Source organism: Dipodomys merriami, unplaced genomic scaffold, assembly GCF_024711535.1.
Source record: "Dipodomys merriami isolate MVZ:Mamm:240054 unplaced genomic scaffold, mDipMer1.0.p SCAF_40, whole genome shotgun sequence".
Taxonomy (NCBI): Eukaryota; Metazoa; Chordata; class Mammalia; order Rodentia; family Heteromyidae; genus Dipodomys; species Dipodomys merriami.
The window spans coordinates 7,004,875-7,025,653 of record NW_027205604.1 but is presented as its reverse complement, the minus strand read 5'-3'; the positions used below and the strand labels follow the sequence as shown (position 1 = coordinate 7,025,653).

At 42.2% G+C, this 20,779-nt stretch overlaps 1 protein-coding gene across 3 annotated transcripts in view; it reads right to left on the bottom strand.

Moving 5' to 3' along the window:
- The window catches only part of Pld1 (phospholipase D1), a 152,365-nt gene that overhangs the window by 121,113 nt on the left and 10,473 nt on the right, over positions 1-20,779 (bottom strand). For 2 of the 3 annotated variants that reach the window (XM_069991896.1, XM_069991898.1), the window contains exon 1: positions 10,193-10,340. The exons of the other annotated variant lie outside the window; for it this stretch is intronic. The gene's annotated coding sequence lies outside the window, so the exon portion shown is untranslated. Of the gene's footprint in view, positions 1-10,192; positions 10,341-20,779 lie in introns of those variants that run through there. 3 annotated transcript variants of the gene reach the window in all.

Here is a 20,779-nt window from a genome sequence, read left to right as displayed (position 1 = left end):
GTTTACTGAGTTATAAAACCCTAGCAGCTCCACATGTAAAAGTTACACTTGCAAATGAAAGGGGTCATAAGCTGGTCACCAGTGGCTTGCATCTGTAATCCTTGCTATTCAGGAGGCTGAGATCTGAGGACCTTGGTTCAAAGCCAGCCCAAGCGGTAAAATCTGTGACTCTCACCTCCAATTAACAATCAAAAAATCCAGCAGTAGAGCTGTAGCTCAAGTGGTAGAACATCAACCTCGGGTGAAAAGAGTTCAAGATGGCCCCCAGGTAGTGAAAATCATCTTCTGGATTCAGAGATTTTTCTAGAAACTGCATTTAAAAAAAAAAAAGTTTCATAATTCAGGAAAAGGAAGGAAGTGAGCATTCTTGAGGTCAAGGAGCCAGTAGGAAGCAGAATGAAGTTTATGGCTCCAAGGAGTCTTACAGAAACCAAGTTCAGAGGCCACTGTGAGCAGAGGTACATATTAACTTCCTAGGAACCCTGGTCAGAGAAAGCACAGGCCTGCAGAATACAGACTCAAGGAACATGCATGCGTGTCCAACACAGCCGACATGAATCCAGGAATAGACTAGTAGTTAAAACGAATAACCAAGAAACCAACCACAGTGCTGCGGGCCCACTTACTGCCATGCTAGTCTCAGCAAATTTACTAGTGTGTACAAACACGAACACACCATTCTGATCTGACCATGCCATTTAAAAAAAACGAAGAGGAGGTGGCATTGACCCATGCACTGTAGTCATAAACTGATACGTTGAATCGAAACCCTTAGAAGATAATAAAGTAAGCGTGGGTTGGGAGGGATGGGGGAGAATGTTGAAAGAGGTGACAGTACGCAAGAGGCATTGCATTCACAAACTGCTTTCCTGAACAACGACTCCTTTGTACAGCTATTTAAAGAGAAGAAAAATCTTTAAAAAATAAGCTCAGGGACATCATCCAGGTCCCAAGTTCAAGCCCCAGGTCCAGCACGCATACACACACACACACACACACACACACACACACACACACACACACACACACACACACACACACACACACACACACAGACTAGAAGAAAATCTACATTCAAATTAGGCTTTAAAACCAGCCTCCACTCTTCTTTATGGCAAAATAATACTCAACACTTGATTGTGCAAATATATGTAAGGTATGTGTGTGTGTGTGTGTGTGTGTGTGTGTGTGTGTGTATCTTACAGCAGCATACTCTCAATTCCAACCACCCATCCCTTGTAATCATTTATTTCTATTTATCTGCTATAGTAAATGGATGCTACTACTAACTTAAATAAAGTTAATTCTTAGATCAACTAATAAAACAAAATATAGAGAAAAGGGCATATACAAAGTTCATCCCTGCAACTAAAGAGATTTAACTAACCAGGATGAATACAGCCATCTGTCCTTACGTTCAAACCCACACACAAGGGCAGGCTGTATGGTCCTGGATGAACAGCCTGCATTTGTGCGGGAGCCCTGGGGCTTTGCATGGTGGAACTCCTGGGGGGAAGGAGAGGCAGAGGGGATGACAGGACCCAGGGCCCTGGTCAGACTGGATCTGAATGCGGCTCTGCCTTGTACAGGCTACAGCAACGTCTTTCCATTCTTGGGTCTTGGCTTCCTCATTTGGAGAAAAGGCTTTGTTGGATTTCTTTGCTTTAAGGTGTCCTTTCTGACCCCTTTTCAGAATCAAGGAGAACTCACTGGCTGGGCCATCCAACAGCAAATCAACCTCAGGAAATGCAAGGCTTCCTAAAATAAGGGGTGCTCCATCAGCACCTCCCTTAGCCTGTGTCTGCATTCAGGAAGTGGTTCCTTATATCTACTTCAGCTTAGAAGTCAGACCTGTCCTCCAGACTGACGCAGGACCTCTGAGGCCACTCCTAATAAAAGGGGCTCAGAGATATGCACCAGCATGGAACTCGCCAAAAAGAAAAGAACTAGGACACTGGAGGTCCTGGGGTTGGGACCACTGGCCTGAGGACTGGTAAATTCAAGCAAGGAGGTGAACTTCCCAGGGCATCTAGAGTGGACAGATGTTAAGGCTTACTTTCAAAGCCCTGTTGGACCCCGAATGAATCCACTGATGATGTGGACCCATTTTTTATGATTTATAGTCCACATTTAGACCCATACTCTTTGCTTTATAGATAGACTAGCATGAGCCATCAGCACCTAGCTGAGAAACTAGTACTTGTGACTAAGGCAATGGTGCATCCTAACCCTATAGCTTGGGAGACAATGTGGGTTCCAGTCTTAACTGGCTCTTAGGAAGTGCCTAGTAGCTACATCTGTATCTCATTATCTGTTTTAAGGTGTGGAGCTCAACATCATACTGGTTTTCAGCAGAGCTGTCATCTCCCATCCTATGAGGGTGGCTGAGAAACATCAAAGGCCCTCTTCCAAGCCAGGGGCTCTCATCTTTTATTTTATCTGACCATTTCTCATTTCCATGTTCCTTCAATTCTGAAGGAATGACAAATAAATGTTTATTGAACAGCTATGTTACATAAGGGCTGGGGAAATAGCTCTGTGATAGAGTTCTTACCTAAATTATATTAGTTCCTGGGTTCAATCCCCAGTAATGCAAAACAAGACTACAAATCCTATATATGTGCTTTCATTGCTAATATTTATTATTTCCTTTAATTTTTGTCTTTCTACTGATGCTATTGTCTTTAGTCTTTGGTTCTAATATTTAATATGTGTATGTAATAGTACACAAATAACTTTATAAGCAACCTCAAATCCATAGAACATAAATGCAGTCATAAAATATGAGATAAAAAAGTTTGTTTCCAGTGAATAATAAATACACTTACTATTTAGAATGCAAAAGCACTGAGATGGCCTATTATATACATTATTTCAGTTAATTCTTATGAGAGCCTTCTATGTAAACACTAATATTATTGTCTCTTTTTTATTTTTATTTTATTTTTTATTGTGTTATTGTCTCTTAAAACAGAGCTGGGATTGGTTGTTCACTCTTCTAATCCTAGTTACTCAGAGGCTGAGCTCTGAGGCTCAATGTTCAATGCCAGCCTGGGCAGACAAATCTGAGAGACTCTTATCTTTAACTAATCAGGAAAAAGCCAGAAGTAGAAATAAGGCTCAAGTAGCAAAATCCTAGCATTGAGTGTAAAAGCTAAGGGAGAACTTGAGGCCCTGAGTTCAAGCCCCAGTACTGGCACAAGAAAAACAAAATGAGTCTTATGAAGTCAAGTAATTCACTCAAGGCCACAGTTAAAAATCAGTGGTCCATCCAACAATTTTGCAACATAGTCTATAACCTCACATTAATGCGTATGTACTCCCATATTTATTGTAAATTTTGAACAGCTAAAAAGTTAGAAACTCAAAACCTAATAAAACAGGTGACAACTCTGGATCATTTGTTCTTTGTCTCCTCCCACTTCAGAACACTGTTGAGTTACCCCAGTTACCAGGGTAACCAGGTCATAGAGCCTGAGTGGACTGAATATTACTTGAGCATCCTAGTTAAACTCCCAGGATTCCTCCTTCCTGAGTCTATTTGCATGAAATGTTCAGAATGGGCAAATCTAACTAGAGAGAAAGTAAAATAAGGTCTTAGGGCTGGAGGAGAAAGAAAATGAAAACATTCCTTTTCAGTGGTGAAAATATTCAAAAATGGGTTACAGAACGTTAACGACTCTAACACCATTGAGTTGCACACTTTAAAGAGGTTAAGTTTATAATATACAAATTATATAATAGTAATAAAACTGCTAAAAGCAAAACAACTTCCATGCTCCAGTATCAAGTGTCACTCTGTGTGGCTGCGGCCTTCCAAAACAAACATGGGAACCAGATGTGTGTTCAAAAACCTGAACCAAAGAACAAAATGTCCAAACAACCATCGTGAGAGTGACTTAGTTTGCAAGAAGGGTTGGTTTTCCTTGGAAGCAGAAATCAGCCTTTCACCTCTTGATGGACTGTCATTCAGTAAGGGCAGAATGACATTAGCTTTAGATTTTACCAACTGAGAATTAATGAAAATATAATTTCAGGGGCTGGGAAGGTGGCTCAGTGGTAGAGCGTTTGCCTTGCATGCCTGAGGCCCTGGGTTCGATTCCTCAGCACCACATAAGCAAAAAGAAAAAAGCCGGAAGTGGCGCTGTGGCTCAAGTGGTAGAGCGCTAGCCTTGAGCTGAAGAGCTGAGGGACAGCGCCCAGGCCCAGAGTTCAGCCCCACAACTGGACCCCCCCCCAAAAAAAAAAAAAGAAAATATAATTTCACTCATTATGATGAAAATTGGACAGATGGGAATATTAGCAAGAACAGCACAGGGCAAACTAAGGATCCAGCAAGCACTAATGGCGCCTTGAGGAGGCTGGCATTGTGGGCTTCAGTGACTTTGTCCAGAAAAGAAGAGAGGAGAGGAGAGAGGTCAACTGGCCCGAGGCTTCCCATCTTCCTTATCTATCCTCTCTTCCAAGGGTGGATGTGTTGGTTCATTCTTGCTGTACACTCATCATCAAATCTGTTATCAGTCTGGACTTGCTGCAAAGCCATCCAGCGTTTAAATGAGCTTCTTCCCACATCACTTACTAAATAAGCTGTCTCTGCCTTATAATTGATTAGCTCTAACATTTGATGAGATTTTTAAGCTTGATGCCAAAAAGTAACACAGCTTGGTATATTTGAGAAAAATACTTGTTTTTCAAGTAATATTCTCCAATCCTTTATAAAAGAATAATTTTGCCGTATGTTTAACCTATCAGTCCTAACCCCCCTCTCTCTCTCTCCCTCCCTTCTCTCTCCCTCTCTTCTCTCTCTCTCTCCTCCCCCCCCTCTCTCTCTCTCCCAGTTCTGGGGCTTGGACTCAGGGCCTGGGCACTATCCCTGAGCTTCTTTTGCTCAAGACTAGCACCCTGTTACTTGGTCCACAGTGGTACTTTCAACTTTTTCTGTGTATGTGGTACTGAGGAATTGACCCCAGGGCTTCATGCATGCTAGGCAAGCACTCTACCACTAACCCACATTCCCAGCCCTAATTTCATTTTTCTATTAAAAATAATAAATTCTTCCAGGCATTCACACACATGGTGGGACCAGAGGAAGATACCTCTAGGTACCTCTGATTATATATTTTTTTAATGAATAATAATAATAAATTCTTCTTAAATGAAATATTATTTTAAAAATCAAAAAGCTTAAGGTAATTTTTAGAGTTGCTCCTTAATGATTATGAATATTGTTAGTCTTAAATTTGGAGCATATTTTGTTCACTTTTTCTTTTCTTCATGAAACTTTTATCTTCCTTTTTTATTTTTTGTGAACATAAAGAAACCATGTTTTAAAAGTGCTAATATTCAGAGAAGCATATAAAGAAAAAATAAACCAGAAGTTCCCCCTCCTCTTTTGAAAATAGTAGACTAACCCTAATTACTTTAAGAGTATAATTCTTTCTCTGGGTTTTTTAAGCACCACACAGACAAGTGTAAACACTCAGTAAGGTGATTTAAAAAAAAATAGTTATCTCCAGAATCTTAACTTAAAGACCTACCATCACCATTTTCTACTACTACACATTTTCAGAAATATTATAATGATTTATCATGTGATTTTCTTTTGATACGGTATGCTTTAACTGCCATATTTCACAATAATATTATGCTTCAATGCACATTTCTGTACCTTTTCAAACTGAGAAACCTCAGATCTCAGAACTCTTTTCTTCTGTTATTTTCTCTATTAATTTTGGGAAATGAAAATGCTTTCCTGTCCAAAGATCAGAATTTTTACTATTTGATTTATTTTCTTTCCTTCATTATGTTTATTTTCTTTCCTTCATTATATTATTTTTAACTTAGATATCTTAATCTGCCTGCACTAAATTGCCACATATTTTTAAATTTTCTACACCTATTTGTCACATATTTATGCCCTAGCCATATGTAGTATAGGTTATTTGCTCAATATTTTTCTTTTTCTTTTCTTTTTTTTTTTTTGGTCCAGTCGTGGGGCCTGAACTCTGGGCCTGGATGCTGTCCCTCAGCTCTTCAGCTCAAGGATAGCACTCTACCACTTGAGCCACCGCGCCACTTCCGGTTTTTTTCTTTTTTGCTTATGTGGTGCTGTGGAATCGAACTCAGGGCCTCATACATGCAAGGCAAGCGCTCTACCACTGAGCCCCCTTCCAAGCCCTCGCTCAATATTTTTCAAATGTGTATTTCTGTTTTTATAGGATATATTTCTTTTGTCTCATAATCTTAACTCTCCACAGAGCTTAAGAAAGTCCTGACACAATTACCAGAACCAAAAATACTGAAAAAAAAATTCCAGAGTTTGGATTATCAGCAGGAAGTCATTCTAGGCAGCAAGGAAGAGGACAGGAAAACTAAACAATCAGAAAATCCAAGTTCCTACTTTTGGTGGTTCTATTATGTTAACCTTAAAAAGTTCTCAAGACCAGCTTTAGGTGGCAGAGCACAATAAGTGGTGACTTAATCTCTGCCTGGAAGGGACAGTGCTGGTCTCATCCACCTGCCACAGACAACCTCTATATTCTGTGATTGGTCACCAGGTTCTGGCCATTGGTCACCAGCAGAACAAAAAGGAGGCAGAACCCAAACTCACTCATTCCCTCCCATAGAGAAAGGACTTGAGGACATGCGGGACAAGCCTATAGGTTGACAGGGCATTCATGGAAGAGCCTTTGGAAGGAAAGCTGGCACAGACATCAGTGTTCACATGGCTGCTTCTCATTCATAATAAATATTGGATTATACATTCTATTTGTGTGTGTTGGTAGTGGGGTTTGAATTGAGGCCTCATGTTCTTGCTTCACTTTTTTTGCTGAAAACTAGTACTCTACCATTTGATCCACACCTCCACTTCTAGCTTTTTGCTGGTTAACTGGAGATAAAGAATGCCACAGATTTTTCTGCTCAGGCTGCCTTCAAATGGTGATCCTCAGAGCTCAGTCTCCTGAGTAGCTAGGACTACAGGAGTGAGCCACCAGGCTCCTGGCTGGATTATACATTCTAAAAAGGCACACCTATGGGTTTTCTCTGACCATGGCCTTCCTTGATGCTATTGCTGTGGCTTCCTAACTGGATCAAGTGTCTTGCCTGTTCTGAGACAATTCTTCAACTTGCAAATGGAGATAGTATAGACAAACTCTTGGGGTTATTCTGAGGATTCAGTAAGATGCTTAGAATAGTGGCTGCTCTAGGAAATTCCTTTAGAATTTTTGCTATCACAGCTACTCTACTGCTTTACCACCATCTCCTCCAGACAAGCTAGGTCAAAATTAAATTGGGTTCCTCAGAATGGCACAAGGAACTGGGAAGGGCAGAGTGGTCCATTGAACTCCAAGAAAATGATTCATTCCTCAGCATTTGTAATCCTTCTGGAAAATGGAAAGTTAGCCATCATCACTATGAGAACAGTGGATTTTAGGGATGGATAGCATTGCACTCCCCTCTCCTACCCTACTTTCTGATATGCAAGCATAAGACCCTTGCACCCTGTAGATGTGTAGGTCAAGTGAAAGGCTTAAAGACAAGAACAACAGGGTTAGAAGGGAAAAGGCAGAACTGATCCTGATAGTCACTGAATAAATATGTAAGTATATAAACGGAAGGTCAAGGGCCTTCGCCTTCTAAAGGGTGTACTACAACATTCAGGATTATACAAGTGGGATTGACTGGAGTTGTGAATGGAACCAGGTGATCAGAGGAAACTCTCTCAAGGTTTAGCAGTCAGAAAATCCACTTCTAATATCATAGCTCCTCTCACTTCTTTATTGGTGGCCTATCTTTTACCACCATCCAATTTTTTCCCAGTGTTTCAGGAGTGACATTTGGCCTAAGGCTTTGTCTCCACCTTTGAAAGTCATAACCATTTGGAAAGAAAATTGTCACCCAGGTCTCTGGGACATCAGCTAGGTTCATAAATCATCCAAGATGCACGAGATAGCTGGAGTATCTTGAATGTCGACAGAAGGCATGCTGGATAAAAATGAATCAGAGCCAAGCTCAACTTGAACTTCGATGGTGTAGACAGAGCAAAAGGCTGGTCTTTGCTTGAATTGAGCCAGAAGCAGAGATGTAAAGGTGACAACCAGGCAAGCAAGTACAGTGCATGCTCCAAACTGAACATTGAGAACAATCTAGATTCCTTTAGACATGTTAGCAAGATTTACAGACCTCTAAGACCCTTCACTTAGTCTTTTCCCCTCTCCTCATGTTGAGAAAAAACTGATTTTCATGTGCATATTCTGTGGAAAAACCCCTACATTCCAAATTTTAGGTACTTTCCTCTTTATTCTATTCTTCGTCACATTGTTGTTTGCTTTGTTACTAATTCTAGATGAAACAGTTCTCTGAAGCACTTGGAAACAGGGAAACAGATCTCTGTACACAAGTAAGTTTATTTGAACCTTTTAATATTTTTTTCCATAGGACGAACAAGCAATTTTTCTTTAAAATCATCAGATCGGGGCTGGGAAGATGTCTCAGGGGTAGTGCTTGCTTTGCATGCATGAGGCCCTGGGTTCAATTCCTCAGCACCACATAAGCAGAAAAAGCCGGAAGTGGCACTGTGGCTCAAATGGTAGAAAAAAAATCATCAGATCAGCAAATTGCCAGTGCCTCACATCTGTAATCCTAGCTATTCAGGAGGATGAAATCTAAGGATTTCAAAGTTCAAAGCTAGCCAAGGCAGGAAATCTATTAGACACTCTTTGCTCAACTGATCAGCAAAAAGCCAGAAGTGGAAGTGTGGCTTAAATGATAGTGTAGCAGCCTTGAGCATAAACATTCAAGGACATTGCCCTGACTTGAGTTCAAGCCCCCAAGCCAGTAAATACACACCAAAAATCATCAGGCAGCTATAACCAGAATAACAAAGGTTCTCCTTAATAAAGATTTAAAGTAGTAGCACTTTGTAATCACTAATCAAATAATAGCAGAGATACATGTGGTAACTACATATGCATTATATATTTAAAGCCCAGCAAAGTCAGAGCAACCATTGTAAACTCTTTTGAGAAAACTAAAATCATGTAGCAGTTACAGAAAATATATGCAGAGATAGGGGACAATGATACATCTGAGCAATTGTATTTTAAAGGTCTAAAGTACAACTTTTTGGTCCTGATGGGGATGGTAGCCAGAACTTTACAACTTCACCTTCAGTACAGAATGGAAATGGGATCCTTAAGCTTTAGCCCTTGGTGTGGTTTCTGTTTGTTTTGTTCTTTCTTGATTTCATGTTTATTTCAGTCTTCCGTCACTCCATTTTTTTTTTTTAACCCAAGGCGAACATGAAGGGACCGTCCTTTTCATATGTACTGTTTTTCTCAGTGGTGATTACAAAAGCACATTGCCATATATTAAAATACTGGTACCCTCCCTGAAGTAAAGCTGTATTTTATAAAGCATTACAAATGTTGGTACACGGTCAAATTGACCATTCTTACAGAACAATCTCATGGCAGATTTCACTGGTGGCAAATTAACATTGACAAAATTGTTCTCTAGATCTTAAAGAAATCAAGGAAGGGAGCTTCCCTGAACATAATTTTATTGGCTTCATTTCTTTATTACTATTAATGATGTTTTCACTTTTTACAAGTCATGCTGCACTTTGACGCTGTTATTTCCTCCTAGGGCAACCTTGTATTGCAAGGAATCCCTCCTGGATAGAAACTGACAGGCTGAGAAAGGAATTCCATTCTGAACCCACCTGCCCTCCCCTCCCAATTGCTTACACTGCGGATATTTTAGGAGACATTCTGGAAAAGTGCCAGACTTTTCAAAAGCAAACATTTAAGTGATATCCTGACAGAACTCTCAGGGGTAGGCCCAAGGGAAATCGTGCATCAGACAGGCTGTGGTGTGGGATCAAATCAAACCATCCATGTAGAAAATCATAGTCACCCCTAGAAAACCTACTGGGAGCAAGCATAGCGAGGAATTCCCAAAAAGGAACTGAAAATGTTTACCAGCAAATACAAACGCTCTAGATAAACATCCAACCCTTGTATGACAGTACCTCTTGGCCTCCTCTTGCAGGAAATATTGTCAAACAGTGTCACAAGGAGAAACACACCCCATCCCCCACAGGATCAACAACTCACATTACACACCCTCACCTCAGTACAGAAGAAAAATCTGACTGAAGCAACAGAAAGTTCAAAAGGTTACTACTAACCTGGTGCCCCTGGAAAAGAAGTCGCTCCATATTATTCTAAAGAAAGAATCCTTCCTATGAAACTAATCCTCAGGTCAGCTGACAGCCGAGGAAGAGAGGGGGAACAAAATTGATTACTCTGTGAATTCACATAAACAGGGAACCCACAGTCCTGTTCCCAAGCTCAGCTTTGGCCACCTCCCTAAAGGCAACTTAAGTTGGACACACCCACCAAGCACTGTAGCCAATCGGCTTTAGGAATGAACTTGAAATCACGCCCCGAAGGTTAAATGGACGCTGGGAGGCATTGCAAAAGAAAATGCATACACAGAATGAGCTAAGTCTTCAGGCTTGCTTTCTGTACTCGCTACCCCAGAACACCAAAACACAACTTAAACAAAGAGACTCTCACTCCCTTTTCTCCCCTCAAACACTGTATTAAAGTGGCCAATTCATCTTGAACAAGGGGAATACAGTCTGCCTTCTCTGAGGGCCGTGAAATCACTTCTTCATTGTTGGCCCAAGTTGCATGGGGGTCATGAAATCTACAGTGCTATAATTTTGCATTGCCTAAGATGGACATAGGACATTATTGTGTCTGGGAAGCGAACTTACATGCTGTCACTGGTATCAGATTTTTGCATAATACCAAATAAAGCTTAACCTCCCTAATTATTAAAGTTCAAAATTAATATATGTTCAACTTGGCACTCACGAGATTTGAGGATTTGTGGATCTCACTTTGAAGCCAATTCTGGCACCAAGTCCTGAGATTTATCTCTAACAAACCAACAGAAAGGTAGATTTGGATTTGTGGTTCAAGTGGTAGAATGCCAGGCTTGAGTAAAAAAGCTAAGGGATATTGCCTAAGTCCTGAGTTCAAGTCCTAGTACTGGCACACACAGGGGAAAAAATAATATTTGTTCATGAAAAATGGTCAAAGTTTAGAAAAATGTAATTAAGGTAGATTAAGTCCTAGAACACAATCGTAAGGCTCCAGCACATTGCTGGAGAACTCATGTTCTAAGCAGAGCACCAGTGTAACTACTCAGGAGGCTGAGATCTGAAGATTGTGGTTTGAACTCAGACCAGGCAGGAAAGTCCATGAGACACTCATCTGCAATGAACTACTCAGAAAATGCTGGAATTGGCACTGTGGTTCAAGTGGTACAGTGCTGCTAGCCTTGAGCAAAAAGCTCAGGGACAAAGCCCAGGCCCAGAGTTCGAGTCCCAGAACTGGAAAAAAGAACAAGAAAAGAAGAAAAAGGGGAAGGAAAAGGAGAAGAGGAAGAAGAAGGAGAACGAAAAGGAGAAGAACAAGAAGGAGGAGGAGGAGGAGGAAAAAGAAGGAGGAGAAGAAGGAGAAAAAGAAGGAGGAGAAGAAGGAGAAAAAGAAGAAGAAGAAGAAGAAGAAGAAGAAGAAGAAGAAGAAGAAGAAGAAGAAGAAGAAGAAGAAGAAGAAGAAGAAGAAGAAGAAGAACAAGAAGAACAAGAAGAACAAGAAGAACAAGAAGAAGAACAAGAAGAACAAGAAGAACAAGAAGAAGAACAAGAAGAAGAACAAGAAGAAGAACAAGAAGAAGAAGAACTGATGTTCCACTTTTAACTCAATATATTCCCAGTGCAATCTTCTTCTAGTTTTTAACTCCAAGAATAGCTTTAATTCCATTAAACTATTATTTCCGTTCTATCTAAACGAAGTCCCATTTTATTTAAAACAGATCTAGGTTAACATAGTGGCCAAGGTTTCTGAACTCTATTGTTTGTTGTAAACCACAAGACTATGAGGCTAAATAGAACTTTGATTTCTGGTTGTCAAATAGACCTGCACACCCTTGTGGTAAAAATCAAGTTACTCAAAACCTAAGCCTTGGTGTGTTAGCTTGAAAATCTCAGAGACAACTTTAAATCCAACACCCACCATGCTCAACTCCCTTAGCTACCTCCAGATCAGGGTCAGCAGGTTCTCCTAGGGTCTCTTTTGAACACGTGGAGGGGGCAGGGGGGGTAGATAATAGCAGTAGTGAAGGAAGGAAATGGTCCCTAGGCAAGTGTCTGACTTAAAAAGGAGCCAGTACCCCACCTACTGGCTGAACCAAGAGAAAACTAGTATGATGGACGAAAGCTCAAATAAATACCATTACTTTGATATAATAGAAGAAAAAAATGAAAAAAAAATCAGTTAATATCAAATGCGTTATATGGCTAAGATGTATTTTAAAAAGTCTCCCCTTCTTAATAAAAAAAAAGAACTAGCAAAAAAATTCTCCTCTTACAAGAGTAGAATATTTCTAGATGATATGAAAACGTTTGTACAAAAAAGAGTTATTGTATTCAAACCACCTCTTTTATGCATATCAGATTCGAAAGTAGCATGATGAGTTGCATTCTTAAATAAATTCCATGGTAAATAATATTGAACTTTCACCCATCCAGACAACTACAAGGTTCCAGCCCTGTGCCCTGAGCATAGTCTGGAATATAAGAAGTACAGAAAAGTCCTCAAGTCAAATAGATAAACTAGCAATATGACTGTGTCTCCAAAATTCTGGTCAAAGTCTCTATCCCTGGGATTTCTTTTACCTTTCTGTCAAAACTTACTTCCTTTTAAAGCCAGGCTCTGGTAGCTTAAGCCTGTAATCCTAGCTACTCAAGAAACTGAGATCTGAGGACCGAAGATCAAAGCTAACCCAGGCAGGAAAGTCTATGAATCTTTAATTAACTACCAATCGATATCCAATTAATCACCAATTAATCTTCAATTAACCACACAAAAGCTGGAAGTGGACATTTGGCTCAAGTGACAGAGTAACAGCCTTGAACCATATAATTAAGGGACAGGGCCCAAATCTTGAGCTCAAGACCTGGTACTAGCATACACACAAATTATTTCCTTTTATCTCATTATAAACAAATGCTGCTAAAAAAATCAACGTCCAAAATCAATATCTCTGAAAATGAAAAATAGTTAAATATGGGGTCCCAAATTACAGTACAATCTTTCTAATAAAACTCCAGCGAAAAGATCAAAGGGCAATGGAATGAGACTTTGTGTATGTGTGTGTGTGTGTGTGTGTGTGTGAGAGAGAGAGAGAGAGAGAGAGAGAGAGAGAGAGAGAGAGAGAGAGAGAGAGAGAGAGAGAGAGAGAGAGAGAAAGGGAAAGACACAGACAGAGGCAGAGAGACACACAGAGAGCGTTTCATAGACTTTTCTGCCCAGGCTGGCTTTTTTTTTTTTTTTGGGTCCAGTCGTGGGGCCTGAACTCTGGGCCTGGGTGCTGTCCCTCAGCTCTTCAGCTCAAGGCTAGCACTCTACCACTTGAGCCACAGCGCCACTTCTGGCTTTTTTCTTATGTGGTGCTGAGGAATCGAACCCAGGGCCTCATGCATGCAAGGCAAGTGCTCTACCACTGAGCCACCTTCCCAGCCCCCCAGGCTGGCTTTGAATCTCAGATCACAGTCCCCAGAGTAGCTAGGATTACAGGCTTGACCTACCAGCGCATGGCTGACATAAGACTTTCAAGGGAGGCCTTGAGTAAATGAACAAGGACAGCTGTTAGAGAAGGCCTCACATGAGCCCTCCATGGATCTAAGAGGGTGGCAGCCCCTCCTCTTCCCACAATGGCACCAGGTTTCAATAAGAAATGAGTTATGAAGGGTAAGGACTTTGCTCACAGACCACTTAGCTGGCTGCAGACAGGATTAAGACCCAGTCCTTGTTCCTCATTCTGCACATCTGGCTTCAGATCTGTGCAGTCAAGCAACCTGGGGTAGAAAATATTGGGAAAACACATTGTGGCTTTACTGAACATTTGTCTTGCCATTACTCCCTAAACCATGATAGTTAAGTATAATTATAATTATGTTGTAGAATAGTTGCAATACTCTTTAAATAGTGTTATTTATACTATTACTATTCATCATAAATTATGATTATTTGTCATTCATTGTTGGTGTTAATATAAATAATTAAATGTTATAAGTAACCTAGAGATAACTTTGCTATAGATAAATAGTATGTCATTTTCTATAATGCACTTGGGTATCTATATTTTTGTGGGGGATTTCTTGTGCCTTGCCGGAATTAGAACTCAGAACCTTGTTGCTTGCTCAGCTTTCTTGTTCACAAGTTGGTGCTCTACCCCTTGAGCCATGCCTTTGGTCCAGGATTTTGCTAGTGGATAGGAGGTAGTCTCTTTCAGACATTTCTGTGCTGGCTGGCTTTGAACTGTGATCTTCAGATCTCAGCCTTTGGTAACTAGGCCTCTGGTGCCATCTGTGGATCTTGATACCTAAGGAAGGTTCTGAACAATTGCTTTCATATATCAAGGTTGACTGCTGAACTCACTCTCACCATCGTGGACAAACAAGGCCTTTGGAAGCGCCGGTGAGTCTGGTGAAGGAAGAAGAGAGGAACAGGGAAGGCCTGCACTGTGAACGGTAATGCTGAAGACATTCAGAGAGGTAGCCACAGAGCTGACATGAAATGAAGGGAACGGGGCTGGGGACACCAGTTAAGACTGCCAGAGCAAAGGAGGGAATGGAGCAGATACTGGACAGGACTTCTGTGGGACTCTCATCAAGTCCTGGTGATGGCTGGGTCCTCCCCAAGGGACTTCCAAGCACGTTATAAAGACAGGAGGGTGGGGGCTTGGCAGGCAAGTAGAAAGCTCAAGACATTTTAGATCAAAGCCGGAAGGTCTGGCACGTATGGATGCTCTGACAGGTCAGCGTTGGGCCAATCACAATGTTGTCAAGGCAGCAGAGCCGGGGATTGGGCAGTAGCCCGTGCTCCCTTGTCCTGCAGGTGGGTCTGGGCTGAGCAGTGGGTGTTAATGCCATTCTCAGAGGGAGGGAGTCAAGAGAAAGAGTCAGCGTGGAGGATGCTGGGTCGCAGGTCCCGTGGGCTATCTCAGTTGAGGTCCAGCAGGCCCAGAGGCTGCTCTTACCCCATCCTAGGGGAGCAGCCTACGGATGAGTCAAAGCCACAGCTGTGGTCCCTGGGTACATACTGCTCCTGGTGCATGTACAACAGACAGGAAAGGGCGAAGGGGTGTTTTGTGTGGTTGCTCTTTCTTTTTTTGGTGGCACTGGGGTTTGAATTCAAGGCTTTAGGCTGGCTAGGCAAGTGCTCTACCCCTTGAGCCATGCCACCAATTAGTTCTCAGGTAAAAGTCTCATGCTTTTTCAGGGGGGGGGAAGGAGAAGGATTGGGATTGGGATTGGGGGGGAGGGGGGAGGCTGGGAAGGGATGTGAAGGGTAAACAAAGGAGGAGGCTGCAATGCTTGGTAAGAAATGTACGCATTATCCTGCCCATGTAATTGTAACTCCTCTGTACAGTATGTTCACAAATAAAATAAAATAAAATTTTAAAAAAAGTCTCATGCTTTTTCTCCAGCCTCAGACCGCGATCCTCCTATCTGCAATTTCCACAAAGCCAGATGACAGGCATGCACCACCCTGCGGAGGTCCCAAAAGGTGAGGTTTTAAGATAAGGGATTCCCAGCAACTCAGAAGAATTCAGGATGTGAGGGGAAAGAAACTCAGTTTTATTTATTTTCATCTTAAATTGGAAAATTGTCTGCAGGAAGATTCCAGCAATCCACAATAAAATTGGCTATACCTGTAACTTGTCACTACTAGTGGTCAAAGGTGTTTTCTTTTTCCTTTTTGGTCCAGTGTGCAGCCTGAACTCTGGGCCTGGACACTGTCCCTCAGCTCTTCAGCTCAAGGCTAGTGCTCTACCACTTGAGCCACAGCGCCATTTCTGGTTTTTTTCTTGTTTGCTTATGTGGTGCTGAGGAATCGAACCCAGGGCCTCAGGCATGCAAGGCAAGCGCTCTACCACTGAGCCACCTTCCCAGCCCTCAAAGGTGTTTTCATATCACACTACAGTTATTGAAAATATCTCAGAGTATACTCTCCATTCATCATTACCTCAAAATAACAATACTACCCAAGCACCAGTGGCTCACACTTGTATTGTAACTACTCAGGAGGCTGAGTTCTGAGGATAGGGGTTCGAAGCCAGTCCAGGCAAGAAAACCCCTGAGACTCTTATCTCCAATTAAACACCAAAAGCCAAAAATGGAGCTGTAGCTCAAGTGGTAGAACACTAACCTTGAGGAGGGAAAAATGCTCAGGGATAGCACCCAGGCCTTAAGTTCAAGCCCCAAGCCCAGCATTAAAAAATAATAATAAATTACAGTACTTACTAGACCTATGACTAGGTTATTACATGGAACATTTTAACAAAGGAAAGTACTACAACGTAAGTTTTCATTTTATGCAGTAAGCATTATTCTTTTGTCCACTTCATTGGAATGATATAGAGGCTGAGTGTTAGTGGCTCACATCTATAAACCACTCAGGAGGCTGAGATCTGAACATCCAGATTTGAAGCCAGCCTGAGCAGGAAAGTCTTTGAGTCTCCTATCTCACAGGTCCCCGAGGGACCAAGTCTTTCCAGGATTGCTTTTGTATTGCTTCCTTGGGAGACCAAGCTGTCCAGCCAAATTGGCTTAAGCCAGTGAAGTATGCTAGTGACCATAGTTACCCTGATGTGTTACAGAACACTAGCTGTATCCCCTGTCCAACAGCACCCACTCAGCCCTCCACCCTCTCCCCTACGCTTTCCCAGAATCCAGTGACCCTGGCTTTCCCCTTGGCCGAGATTAACTCTCTAGTGCCCATGCATAGGTGAAAACATGCAATATTTGTTCTTCTGTGCCTGACTTATTTTACTTATCAAAACATAAAGAGGCATGTGTGTGTGTGTGTGTGTGTGTGTGTGTGTGTGTGTGTGTGTGTGTGTGTGTGTGTGTGTGTGTGTGTGTGTGTGTGTGTAGTGTTGAATTCAGAGCCTCATGCTCTGGCTTACCTTTCTTGCTTACCACTGGTGCCCTATCACTTGAGCCATGCCTCTACTTTCAGGTTCCCCTCCCCCCCCCCCCCCCCCCCCCGCCAATTAATTGGAGCTAAGAGTCTCTTGGATTCGGCTTCAAGCCTCAATCATCACATCCCAGCCTCCTGAATAGCGAGGATTACAGGTGTGCACCATGCACCTTGCCTTAGCTAAAGGGGGCATCTTTAAAGAAGGAGGTTATTGTAGAATGTTAGAATAACAAGAATGATCTCAAGATAACAAGGTACTTAAAGGATGCTGGTAAGAGAAGGCGGAGAGTTCTAAACACCCAGGGGCAGCAGATGGGGAGCATGGAGGTTATGGAGGACCTCAGCCACATGAACACTCAGGACTACCACAAAGAACAAGTGATGGTGTGCATTAGCATGTGGACCTGACATTAGCATATGGGGCACTTCTCAACTGACCACACCCAGCTCACCCCGAGATTCCTGACACATAGAGAAAAACCTGAAGTGTGCCGTGTTCACCTCTGCATTCTTGGTTTAACATAGAGATCCAGGTTTTATTATATGAGATATCCCTAAGTTAGCCTTCAAAAGTGTATGTCAATTTTAACTGAGCATGCCAGTGGCTCATACTTCTCATCTTAGTGACTTAGAAGGCTGAGATCTGAGGGCCACAGTTTGAAGCTAACCCTAGCAGAAAAGGATAAGACTCCATGTCTAATTAGCCAGCAAAATGCCAGACTGGAGGCATGGCTCAGGTGGTAAAGCACCAGCCAAGTGAGCAAGCTGGGTAATCAGAAGGTTAGGGAAGAGCCTAGGTCCTAGCAGTTTATGCGTGTACCCTATTTCTCTAATAGTGCAGTTCAATAGACTCGTCACCAACATGAGCCACATACACTATTTTACATTTTCTCATAGCCACATTACAAAGTAAAAAGAAACAGCTGGGTACCAATGGTTCATGACTATCATCTTAACTACTCAAGGAGATGAGATCTGAGGATTATGGTTCAAAGCCAGCTGCGACAGACCTATTGACAGCCAAGAAAGCTAAGCACTCAAGGCCCTGAGTTCAATTCCTAGTACTAGCACACACACACACACACACACACACACACACACACCACCACCACCACCACCACCACCACCACCACCGCCACCACCACCACACGCAAAAGGAACAGGTGAAAATACCTGCAATTACATTTTATTGAACTTAATCCAAAATCTGTATAGTGTTAATATATAATGTGAATGAAATTATTGACAGCTCTGGTCAGTCAGGAGATTGGGGCCTCCTGAGTCTTGGGTTGCAGAAGTCGATGTTGAGAAAGTTAGGTGTTGAATGCATTTTCAACTCATTCTATTTCCAACTTAGCACAGGTTGATCAGGATGTAGCCCCATCTGGCAGGGAGCATCTGTATATCTTTCAACACCCACAATGCCTTGTGGACAACAACCTCATGCTCACTAACTGACAGGGAAACCTTCCAGTCCCCAGCCACACATTCCCTGTCAGATTTCTTGAAGAGTCACTCAGTTAGCCAGGCAATAAACAGATTTTCACCGCATAGATCCAGCAGAGGGCTAGGCACCCAGCTGCACAAGACTGAGCAGGATGTGGGCCCCATCCACATCTGGGCAAGCTGTCCAATCATTGCCAGTTCTGCCTTCCCACCGCTGGCTTCCTCTGAGGTCCTTAAGGCTGCCAACGTTCCCATGGTCACCTGGCCAGGGTTTCACAGACTTTGCCTGGCAAACCAGGCTTCCTTAGCATGACCCAAACTGGGACACGCTGTCTGCATTAAAGTGGGCGGGCACTCCAGCTCTGTCCCCTCCTCCTGGACATCAGATCATCTTCCCTGGACAATGCCCCCATTTTCTTCATGAAGTCAATAGCTAGGCATCCCAAATGCTCAACGCTCCTCACCCGTGCAAGAGCTCCTTGTACAAAATGCAAGACCCAAAGGGAACAGCTCTGGACCATAAGGTTAAGAGAAAACGTTACCCATTATGCCCTGGAAGGCACCTCTAAATTTATCTGTTGATGCTGTGATCCGTTTAGATGTCACTAGCCCCAGAAGATAAAATTAAGGCCACTTCCCTGCATGGCCTTTCCTGCTGTGGTATGTGGTAGGGGGAGGGGAGGGCACCACATCTTCCTACCAGCAGGGTGTGTTAGCCCTGATTGTCATTTTGGGGGAAAAAAAGTATCTTTCCCCCTAGTAATTTAATGAAATGTAGATAATACAAGAAATACTTTGGCTGGATTTTTAATTAAAAGAAAAAGATTTGTTAAGAGAAACTATTGTAACTGTCAGCCTCAAGAACAAAATGACCTTTTGTGCTTTGGATGTATCCATCTGCGTTTTCGTTTTCATTGTGCAAGGACTGAAAGCAGAGCTGTGGCCCTCTAACTGATGGATAGATATGAGAGAGAGAGAGAGAGAGAGAGAGAGAGAGAGAGAGAGAGAGAGAGAGAGAGAGAGAGAGAGAGAGAGAGAGAGAGAGAGGAGGGTCAGGTTACCTGCTGCTGAGAAAAACAGGCAAGCATCACCAATCACCAGCTACCAACACCACTGCGGGGGAGGATAAACGTTTCCCTAATCCACAGGACTCTTAGATCCTTCTTACAATTGAATTCAGTTCAGCTAGGGTTTCAATAAACAAAGAAGTTTGTTACTAGCTTCCTATCAGCTTATCAAATAAAAATGAAAGGAAATAGACCCTACAGCCAAAACAAAACCAATATAACAATATATTATTAACAATATCATATAGCCAGCGAATTGTTCTAAAAAAACCTTTTTCATGTCTTAAGAACAGGTACCAGTGGCTTCCACCTGTAATCCTAGCTACTCAGGAGGCTGAGATCTGAGGATCTGGGTTAGAAGCCAGCCTGGGCAGGAAATTTCCACAAGACTCTTGTCTCAAGCAGATGGGAATGCCTGAGAAGAAGCTAACAGAGCTCATTCCTGAGGACTGTTTTTTTGTTTGTTTGTTTGTTTTTTGTTTTGGACAAATTGCAAATTGCATAAGGGAATCATATACTCAGAATTCTATCATTTGCATCTTTTTCTTTCTTTTAGAGTTTTCATTCATGCATACAGGTGTTAGCATTTACTGCCTACCATCCATTATACTACAAAGAACACAGTCAACAAAATAAAGTATCTGCTGGCATGGGGTCTTTGTGTTAATTAAGGCTGGAGGTAGAAGGGGAGGTGTAAAATCAAAACATACATTTGGAATATCAAAACACACATGTGTGATATTCTAGAACTCAGACAAAAACAGACCAAGGAAAAATGGATGGAGCAGGACAGAATCCTGTTTAAAATACACAGTGAGGCCAGGTGCTGTTGGCTCACGCCTGTAATTCTATATAATCCTAGCTACTCAGCAGGCTGAGGTCTGAGGATGGCAGTTCAAAGCCATACAGGGCAGAAAAGTCCCTGTGAGATTCTTATCCCTAATTAACCACACAAAAGCTAGAAGTGGTGCTGTGGCTCAAGTGGTAGAGTCCTAGCCTTGAACACAAAGAGGCTCAGGGACAGCACCTAGGCCTGAGTTCAAACCCTGCAACTGACAGAAAAACAAATCAACAACAACAACAAACAGTGAGGGACAGCATCTCTGACAGCATCTCTGACATTGAAGGAGAGATCTGAGGGAATTGAGGGCGCAGACACTGGGATGGGAGTGTGTTGGCATTTTCAGTATTCCCAGAGTC